The sequence below is a fragment of the Botryllus schlosseri genome, chromosome 8, assembly GCF_051294905.1.
Source record: "Botryllus schlosseri isolate E-star chromosome 8, Bs_hap1, whole genome shotgun sequence".
Classification (NCBI taxonomy): domain Eukaryota; kingdom Metazoa; phylum Chordata; class Ascidiacea; order Stolidobranchia; family Styelidae; genus Botryllus; species Botryllus schlosseri.
The window spans coordinates 27,421,901-27,433,417 of NC_137243.1; the positions used below are offsets into that span (position 1 = coordinate 27,421,901).

The 11,517-nt window shown below is 39.5% G+C and overlaps 1 non-coding gene across 1 annotated transcript; it reads left to right on the plus strand.

Moving 5' to 3' along the window:
- Nucleotides 1-9,005: 9,005 nt before the first annotated feature.
- Trnap-ugg (transfer RNA proline (anticodon UGG)) lies at nucleotides 9,006-9,077 on the plus strand. The gene has a single exon. It is a non-coding gene; the product is annotated as a tRNA-Pro (tRNA).
- The last annotated feature ends 2,440 nt before the right edge of the window (nucleotides 9,078-11,517 follow it).

The following is an 11,517-nucleotide window of genomic DNA, read 5'->3' on the forward strand; positions in this document are numbered from 1 at the left end:
TTCAATCCTGCTTGGGTGATATCGAATTCCCTGTTTGCGAAACATGCTCATTTTGTCCCTATCAGAGTCTTGGCACGTGTTTATTTAGGCAGATAACGGACAGGTCCTAGCCTCATTTACCGATGCTAAAGATAACTTTACTTATCTTAGAACTTAAAATCAAATATCTCTCTGGTCAGTCTGATACATCACCAATACAAGCATTCAGTTTTTATTATGAACACATCGACGATAGCTCACGAATAGCTTATAGAGAACCAACGAATTCACGTCTACATACTATCTGATAGAGAACCAACAAATTTTACGTCAAGATACTAGTTGATAGAGAATCAATAGATGCATGTTTATGTAGAGGTATTTACAACAGGCCAGCATGCTGTAAAAGCGTGCATGCAACTATGTGCACTGTGCAGTGACAACAGAACATATACCTTTTGATTATACTAAAGGTTTTCCCAATTGCATTACCGACTACATCGCAGTTACAGCATTGGAGAAATAATTGTACAATGGGGCTGTTCAAAAACATTTTTTCAAATTTTCTGGCTACTTCTTAAAATTGCTAGATTGCCTAAAAATCAAATTTGGCTCAATTCCAACCAGTAGAAAGCAATGCTATGAAAGAAAATTTTAGACTAATTACAAATAGAGATTTTCGAATTTTACCGGCTATCTCATGATATTGTTACATTCTGTAAAAATATGATTCATAGCAAATTTGACTCAATTCCAACTAGAAAAAGTGAAGTTATTAGAGTAGAATGTTTTGGATATGAAAAAATAGTCGGCTTACTACTATGTAATTATATTATATGAAAGAATTTCTCACTAAAATACTCCATTTATTTTCAAATCCAGAATATTATCCTCGCAGATCATTGATTCCACTTTTTTCAAATTAAGCCAGATTCAGTGTTCCTTTTATGCAACATAACAATTTTATCATGTAACCACCCAGTAAAATAAAAAAGAAGTTATTTTAGAACAGCCATATTGTACAAACATCACACAACATTAGCCATTCATTATTACTCACGTGCACAATGCACATACCTAACAAAACGTCAAATGGACGAAGGGCATTGTGTGTTTTCACAGACAGCATATCAAATCAATGAGTTTACACCTCAAAAATACTAATGTGGAAAGGAGATCCTCAAATATGTTGAAGCGGCATGGCCGTAGAATGAATCCACATCTACTGAATACACGTTCCACTAGTGCACTAGATGCAGGAATTGACAAGCATTTTTGAACCACACTGAAGAGCATTGAATACTCATTCTTTCTAGTCGCCCAAAAATGCAAAGAATTATCGCCTTCAAATCTACACATAAGCTTATCAGTCTCTTCACCATCTGAGTCATTTCATTGGCTCTAATTGAACTTTGATTCAATTGTTTGCTTGTATAATTGAAAAGTCTTGAGTACTTTAATTGCGGAGGATCTATTACCTCTTCATCACTGGACGATTTTGTACAATGCATTGCTACTATGTATCATTTTCTGTTGTTTTTACGGCGGCATATCTGATATATCAGACAAGTGCAACGAAAGCAGTGGTGACAAATAGCGATGTCGGCAGAATTCGTCGGATGCGTTGATCTAGCCATTATGATTCGCAAATTTCTTCATCTTCAAGTCATATAAAATAAGCCGAGTCAATGACTTGGGTCGAGTCATGCGTAATGACTCGAGTACAAGTCGAGTCAATCCAAATATTGACTCGAGTCGAGTCGAGTCATTTTCCCATTTCAAGAAAATGACTCGGGTCAAGTCGAGTCATAAAAAATTCGTGACTCGAGTCTGACTCGAGTCGAGTCATGACTCGAGTCATTACAACCCTGTTAAATACCAAATGCAGGGATAGAATGATAGCCAAAGCATATGCAAAATCTGCAACGTCATTAATCTTAACCCCATCAAACTGTACCGTCCATGTCTTTTTCCCAGTGTCCAAATGTATGATTGGGTTTGGTGATTCCGAATCATCCTGTAAAGAAACCCAGCAAACACTCGATTTCCAGTTGACTTCCTGCGGAATAGCCGCAGGACGCCCAGCGTTACTTCCCTGGAGTGGATTTGTCGACTACTAGAAGCGTCCTAAACACTTCCTGAGTTGGTCTACTACGGACGTGAAACGACTCCATATGGACTCATCGGATCTGCTGTGAACGTGACGCGACTCACTATGGATGCGTCAGACCTACTGTGGACGTGACGTGACTCCCTATGGATATCTCATTTACCACCTGCTCTATTATACAGGATTACCATATCAGGACTCCCTTTGGAGACCGCTTTATCATCTCCTCCATGATGACCACCTCTACGCCTGATGCAATTGCATGGAATTCAACATCATATAAACTAACGAACTGCTTATATTGGGTTACTGGAAAACGACAATTGCAAAATACAAGTACAACAATGAACTATGAACTAATGAACTATTACTTGTTAACAAAGTTCAGGCTTACGTGAAAAATCGATCAGGAAATCATTACAGATGAATGTGTCAGTGGGATTTTGTATATAACAGCAACTTCTAAGTCAATTTTAAATTACCATTACAAACATTTCAATTGAAGTGCATCATGAAATAAACGTGTCACATGAATGTGAAAAAGTACAACTGCTAATACAACTAAAACAGGGAAAAGCATGGAGCAATCATAAGTAATAATTTACATTGCATATTATAATATGATGCATCATTGGCACCGCATCATGTTAAGAGCGCGAGCGCGTATTCGCAATAAACTTGGTTGCAACAACAGTTTTCTTCTTGGTCTTTGTTTTGCCTGAAACATATACAACAATGTCAGCAAATCATTTGTAGAGCCACTCTTCTGGCATAGCAAATGAAATTTGCGTCAGAGCTTCAAATTCTATTTCCTCATGCATTAATTGTGATATGTCTTGTGATCCGCTACTTCTACTTGTGCTGAGTGATAATTTATGACGATACTACCATGTCTACTTGAGTGCAGTGAGCTTCTGACGTTGTGATACGGAGTATGCAACCCGTCAATCAAATTAAATTGTGGAAACACCTCAAGTACATACTTCAGTACTTTCCAGAACTTCTACTTTACCTAAAATAGTATTGATAAGCCGTGTGTATCGCTGCTTAGGTGCTTGAACCCGAGTAGAAATACATTGCGTTACTCTTACTTCTACTAGACTACTGACGCTACAAATATTTCTAATTGAGTGCTGAAAATGATTACTTTCCCGATCTCTGTTTGAAAGCATACAACTACGACATTCCACAAGTCTCCATATTTTGACCATGTCGACACTTGGAAGTAGTTTGATGTCTTGTAAATCGCTATTTATACTATTTAGTACTGTACTAACGATGAATACTTTGACCACCTTTATTTGGAAGTTACCACCCGCTACAACTAGGGCTTGCCACGAATCTGAGTAGAGTAACGATAAGTCGAAACAGATGATCTTTTCGGGTACATAAATTGTACTCAACAATAATTAGAATTCAGATTCTAAGTACCAATGCGAGGCCTAAAAACATCGATTGGTCATATCGCAGAACACAGCACATGTGGAACGCAGTGTTGGGATCAAGTCACTACCTTCGAGTCACGAGTCATTTCGAGTCATTACACATTTTGACTCGAGTCAAGTCAAGTCAATCGATTTTCAAAGGTGACTCGAGTCAAGTCAAGTCACTCGATTTTTAGAGGTGACTCGAGTCAAGTTGATTCAAGTCACGAGTCAAGTCACGAGTCAAGTCACAATTCAAGTCAAGTTGCCTTTTCGAAGTATGAGGCATGATAACGTCATTGCATTTTGCTAGCTGTCTAAAATACAGATTGAGTGGTCATTGATGTTGAACCGATGAACGAATATAGAGTTAAATATACACGTAAGAAAGCGCTCTATCGCTCACATATACGTAGATCAGCTAAACCTAAGTTTATAGTTACCAGCCAAGATAGAGAATAGATACGAATTGATAAGATGCAATACATTACACACTTACAAATCAATACGATACAATTCGAGCCTGCGCCAAGGGTTGAGGACTATATAAACTATATTCGAATTCAGTTTCAAGAAAACAAGAGGTTTGGTTAAGGTATAAACAGAGAAGAGAAATTACTTTACAATACTAGTTTAAGACAACGTGATCTGTAAGCTTCGATCACTTCGTTTGCGTTCAATTAATTTGTGAGAGAACAATGGCGGCTCAGTCAAACGCACGATCATTAAATGATTGGTCGCTCAGACGGTTATGCCAGCGTTTCGCGAACAATCCGAACATATGCAAGATACAGTTATTTTGATCAACAACGATTACTTGATGACTTGAAATTGACTCGTGGATTTTGCTCCGAGTCACGAGTCAATCCACATTTCTGATCGGCCGAGTCAAGTCAAGTCAAGTCATTTTAGCAAAGTGACTCGAGTCAAGTCAAGTCATACAAAAAAGGTGACTCGAGTCTGACTCGAGTCAAGTCATGACTCGAGTCATCCCAACACTGGTGGAACGTAGCTACGCACGATCGTGTGAATGACAAATGTATTGTCTCAAAGTACAATAAAATAGGAATTATCTTAAATCTAAAAAAGTATTCTTCGATGTGATGTAGAGCTGGTATTCATTTTCTTTGAAGTCGCATACGAGATAGATATTTCAACTTTTCCTTGTTCATAATGTTGTCACGTCATATAGAGCAGAGGTTTCAAATTCAAATTCGGTCGCGGGTCAATTTCCGAATTTTTGACGACGCAGCAAAATAGGGATAGGTTATTCAATGTATAATTTCCAAGTAGGCCTTATTTGACGGGAGCTTGCTGACAGGCATTCCACAAACATCTCGAGAATGTAATTTACTATTGTATTATTCACGTTTGACACGAAAATCACATTTTTGAATATTTCAATAAAATTATTTTCGTGCTGGGCACAATCTGTTAAAATAATGAGTTATAGAGATAATGAAATAGGATGTATCATGACATCGTCAAACTCTGGGTTATAATATTGCAGTTGGTGGACCTTTGACGTGTCACAGTTTTATGTAGAGTATTTTAAAATCTACTCAAAACTGATCTGGTATCAGAGCATTTGAGCGGTGTAGCCTAATCCTGGTTTTGATATAGTCGTGATAAGTTGGCTGTTGCTACTGTCATTACCGAAGTCAAATCAATTCAGAATTAGATGTTGCCTTCGATTATTATTGGAACATATCAATAACAGCTTTAGCCATAGTAATAGCATTGTTTCTTAGCCTTAGCGATCACAGCATTCATGGTTCATGCTACCTATAAGATTTCTAGTAGCCCACAATTTATTTTCAACACAATTTCTGATGGTACCTATATTAAAATCAGATAGTCAATTCACATAAAATTGCGCATAACACGATGACCGCAGCATATAGGTCTAATTCCACGATGCGTATCGTACCCTCTGATGTTGTGCTTCGTACCACGAAAAGGTCTACGGGCCCTGGTTAAGAACCCCTGGGATAGAATAGACCACAAAATCTTCTTTCAGAACTTTTACTTCATTTTGAAGTGATTTTTACAAGCCTGGTAAATGGCTAATTGTACAGCAGTAGAAATTCAAGGCGTTGCAACTATTTCAACTCCAGTGCAAACAATAATTACTTTGACCAGCAACTATGATTAAACGCTAAGAAGGCACACGCAACACTCAACCAAATCTACTTTTTAAAACTTATTATTCGTGAACTTTTCAGAACTGCATTGTCTACTTCCATTTCGAGTAGATTTGACGCAACTTCAAAGTTGTTACCTCTAGGTGTGTATAGATCCATAACATTACATCTACTTCAGTTCAAAAGATGATTACTTTCACAACCTCTGGTTTCGATGAAGTGTATTCAATTTTTTATACCTTCAATGTTTTTTGACTTTTTCCTGAGGATGACGCAGCACAGACGCGTAGCACACGTAGCACAGCAGACGCGCTATCACGATGCCCTTTACCTACAACGGATGGCATCGAAGACTCTGATCTTCACAAGGAAGCGGAAGCATATGTGTGCGTGCTCTGGTAAGCGGGCTGTCTGCTACTGACCGACGCCTGGAAGAAATAAAGAACGCTCTGAAAGAAGACAAGACACTGTCTACTGTTATGACATATGTTGTCGGAGGATGGCCAAAGAACAAAGAAACTTTAAATGGACCGTTGCGTATCGTCTGGAATCTCAGAGACGTGTTAACAGTACATGACAATCTCTTGCTAAAAAGCAACAGACTCGTCATACCACCGCCGTTGCGCGAAGATGTTCTGAAGCACCTTCACCAATCGCACCTTGGAATAACCAAGACCAGACAACTTGCAGCACAAGCTTGCTGGTGGCCGGGTTATTCAAAAGACATTGAACATGCAGTACTCAACTGCAACCGCTGTGAAAAGCATCGACGAGATCGAACTGAACCGATGATGGGGACCGAATTTCCGACACGCCCATGGGCTAGAATTGCTGCTGATTTTTTCCAACTGGAGGACAAGTACTACCTTTTGATAATGGATTACTACTCCAGAGACATAGAACTGTTCTCAGTAAAGAAAACGATCTCGTCACGGGACACAATTTCTAACTTCAGGAATGTGTTCTCTCATCATGGCATCTGTGATGTTTTGCTTACGGACAATGCTTCGGTCTTCGTTTTCTCTGAATTTTCTCAGTTCTCCAGAGCCTGGAATTTTCAGCACCTCACCTCTTCTCCGAAATATAGCCAGGGCAATGGCTTCATCGAGAGAGGAGTGCAAACTATAAAGGCCCTGCTCAAGAAAACAGATGATGTCTATCTGACGCTACTGAACTATAGCAACACGCCCTTGCACACTGGGTTATCGCCCGCCCAATTGAGCATGGGGCGCAGATTGAAGACAAAGGTGATTTGTCATCCTGACCAGCTACGACCACAGACTGTTGATGCCGAAGATCTTCGAAAAAGGGAGACGGAGTATAGACAGAAAATGGCTGCGAGTTACAATAAAAGACATCGTGTGGTTGAGAATGATAGATTCGGAGTTGGAGACCATGTATACATTCCTGATTGCGAAAGAATGGGTATCATCAAGGAGATGCATGAAAATCCTAGAGCGATCATCGTTGAAACGAACAATGGAGGAACCACAACCATCTGTTCCGCATCAGAATAAACCGGTTGAGTATTGTCTTGTAGCGTCGAAGAAACCAGGACACCATCAAGAAGCCAGCGGGTCAACTGAACCTACCGGAGAGAATCCCGCGAGACGATCCTCGAGAATTAGAAATCCACCTCAACGATTTATAGAGCAATATTGATCATACACATGTTTCGAGATCAGGGGCAGAATAATCCCCTAACCTGTTGTACACCTTGGGAGTAGTCTACCTCCCTGGTTACTCTGTCTGTTAAGTTTAAATGCCCTGCTCTTGCTAACCTTGCAGGGGTAGTGTCACCTTGTATATATTGTTATCGCTGCTGTATTGTCACTTGTATATAATGTAAGTAGTGTCGATGTCTCTTCCACTAAAAAGGGAGATGTGGTGTTATGATATGCTTGATTGAGCATAGAATGGGTTCCGTATTGTTTTGATGAGACAAGCATGTGTCTGCTGGGAATACACTTCGAGTCCGACTTGTAAAGGTATCTGTCTAAGTAGACAGCTAGAAGCTCAGTGATAATACTACAAAAATCAAGGTCATACTTTCGCTAAGTTTCGCTGATAAGTTGGTATAAGTCATGAGCTTGTCACTGAATCAGGACAGTGTAATTTCCACCTTTGATCGGATTTACGTCATTACATGGAATGGATAAATTCAACTCATTCGATTTGGAGAATATAACCGTGAAGTAAGCGATGTCGTTTCTCGCAATTAAAATGTTACGGCAAAGACCGGTGTTGCAGCTCTGTAAAACGTCCATACCAGTATCAAAAATAGTAGGCCTACATAATCATCATCGCGCGATCCCATCTCGATATACAGCAATGAATATTCAAACACTTCGTATTTCTCCCGGCACAGAATAAAATGAACCACGCTTTCTGGCCATTCTGCCGACAGCTGAATCTGTCCGTCGATGGGCATGATCCACAGCACTGTGAGGTATAGGCAATCGACTTTTCCTGCATAGAGCTGATTGTATAGAACCAGCGGTTGAATCATCTGTAAATTGACTTGGGAGTATCGAATTTGCATATAATATATATTGTTACTTGGCATTGTGCAGTTTTCGGGCATAGCAGTTGCCTTTCTAATCCTATACCGCCACTATTTGAGCTTACCGCGCCCCAAACAGCCCGATCAAATGCCAGTGCCATCCAATCGCTCATTTCATGTCCAGCCACCCTCCCCCGTTTCTCTCTGTCGCCAACGCGCACAGGGGGAGCTGGTGCCAACTTTGGAATCACTGAAGTAGATTCAGTGTTGTTATTCCAATGATTTAAACTCTATCCTGGGCTACAATCATATATAAGATTACCATATTTTGGAATCGGCAAAGGAGGACACTTTTTCAAAATTTTCAAAGTTGGAATACTGGAGGAAAATCTTGAAAAATGGTAAGTTTTTCCCACTTAGTGGTCGGTTGACTGAAAAAAGGTCAACTTTCCGAATCGGGGCCCCGAAATAGCCGAAATAAAATTTTCAAAAACCAAATCCTAAAGGAGGACGTATGGTAAACCTTATATAACAGAATATGACGTGTTGAATGACTCGATCTCAAAATGAAATGTTAGTACAATACACCTAGCGAGAAACGAGATACGCAAAACTATGACCAACAAAAATGTCATCTATTGGTAGCAGGCCCTGAATGTTGAATAATCGGACATGATAATCTCAAAACGCCTGCTAGTGTTTATTCAGTAAAATATGCTTGACAGTCTTAACCACAACCAACTTCATCGTTGAAGTGCTCAAGTGCTGTGGTACATAATCATGAGTTTTCGTATTCGTGATAAGAGGTTTGTTGGAATGTTTCGAAGCAAAATGCGTTTCATGTCGGCTCGTTGGTCTAGGGGTATGATTCTCGCTTTGGGTGCGAGAGGTCCCGGGTTCAAATCCCGGACGAGCCCGACTTTTTAATTTGAGAAGTGAGACATAATAATAGATTACTGATTTACCCGAAGATGGATCACAACTCCTTCCTAATGAACGGACGAGCCCGTTTATCGGACAATCTTGTTCAAGGTGACGTTAGAGACGGAACACGGATTCGTGATGTCCTCGGATTAGGCGATAGAAACGTGCTTGATCGATTATATCGTCATAATCACTATTATTCATTCATATTTATTCAACGATTTAAACCAGTGTTTGCCAAGCTTTTTCACACAACGGCCATCTGCAATAATTCAGACAACGATAGCGCCCCTACCCCCATCAGTGCTCGCGGTATTGAGACCGGCATCACGAACATCCATGCAGATGCTGCATTCTCGTGATAATTATTACAACAACAAAAAACATTAAATATCATTAAAAATTTTTTCTGGTGCTGTAGTAGCCCCATATTAATATTCTTCTGACTAAAATATGATGCCATGAAACAGTTCACCTGCAAAACGAAGTACGCGCCGCAGTAGGCCTAAAGAACATCCAAGTGTTACAAGATCGTAAAAATTTTGTGAACCCCTGTACTAAGAATATGATTCTCTCTTCGCGTGGAGAGGTCACCGGTGAAAATTCCGGCCGACCTACGTTTTGATTTTTCAATGGGGGTGATGCATAAGGAATCGTGTAATTATCATATAAATCAAAGATTTAGATGACAGAAATTGTTGTAGGATGTTGGTCGTTATCATACTCGAGTCTTGTTCGAGATTTAAAATATTACAGAATGTAAGAATGTAGCGTTCTTGCGAGCTGAACAGGGTAATGATTTCATTATGAAGGAGTACTGATCCATCTTCGGGTAAATCAGTAATCTATTATTATGTCTCGCTTCTCAAATTAAAAATTCGGGCTCGTCCGGAGTTTGAACCCGGGACCTCTCGCACCCAAATCTAGAATCATACCCCTAGAGCAGGGGTGGGCAAACTACGGCCCGCGACAACATTTTGTGCACCCCGCGAAGGCATCGAGAAACGGGATAGAATTATTGATGAAAATGTGCAGTAAAAAATGTAATTACTAGTGCGACTTGATTGAACTTTTTTTTAATAAATGCCATCATGAAATGGATTAAGGTATAATCTTAATGTTGAATTTTCTTATTTTATTGTTAGTACAATAGCCCAACCTAGGGGCCTAATCATTCTGAAACGCTTTGCTGGTTGCTAAATATCCAAGACAATCAAAACAGAAATGACTGGATTCGGATCAAAATTGTGATTTTAGAGTAGGAATTTCAGTGCTGTACTTGAAAAAATAACGATTTGTGCGTGTGTTTGGTAGATTTGTCCTATATATGCGCATGTGCGCTTGATTGCAAATCATTCATAAATTCGGTCTCAACTCATCCATAATGAGTAGTCCAAATCAATACAAAAAGCGAAAAGTTGAAGATGAATGCTGCTGCAATCAATAAAGAATCAACTTATAGGTGGGCCCTACTTCCGTTCCGGCGTCAATGGTAACGCAATATGTATTACTTGTCATTAAATTATTATAATGAATCCGTTTCTGCAATTCAAAACACCATTTGAATCCAAACATGTGAATTATAGGCACAATTTATCAAATTATGAGGCGCAAAATATCAACGGAATTGTGTTTGAGACAATAATAAATCATGTTAATTGATGTCGTCCTCATAAAAGAAGGTGAAAAGGCAATTTGAATACAGTAAGCCGTATGCTGAAACTCATTTAAAGGTAACATGTTGGTGTCAGAATTGTGTGTTCTGAAGTTTGACCAGACGCAGAATCAACATATCTATAAACCGATCGTTGCTCACATATTCAAATTTCCGTCATATCCTAAAAATCAGCACAACCTTCATTCATCCCTTATTTTAACGAATTGATTCAGGATGGCCAGTTTATAAAATCTTGGTAATGCTTCTGACGCGTGTGCGTTATCATAAAATAAACATTTAAATTGTTTTGGTATACATTCATATTTATACATCTCGATTGTCTCCACATTTTAGGTTACTTTATATCACGGATCCTGGAAGTACGGGTCGCGAAGGTTATAATTTTGGGGCACGGTGGCATCTGAGCGATCTTTTAATATGTACTATTTGTTGAATTTATTTTAACTACTATAGGCCAATCAGCGAGACGCATAGAAAAGTCATCACAACAACTTAACTTGGTCCTAAAAATGTGCCGACCTTTGTATTGGTTTGAATCCATCACAAGATTTGTTCGACCATGATTTCTCTGAAAAACGCTGTCGGGGAACGTTAGGATGCTTTAGTGCAGGGGTGTGAAACGTTCGGATGCGGGACTATGAGAGAAAGAGAGAGAGGACTTGCGAGGCCAACCCTTATTGCGCTGGGACGCATGAAGACATTATGTTTCGGTCAGCATATAGATAGGTGAAGTACGGTGCCAAACAATTTGCTGG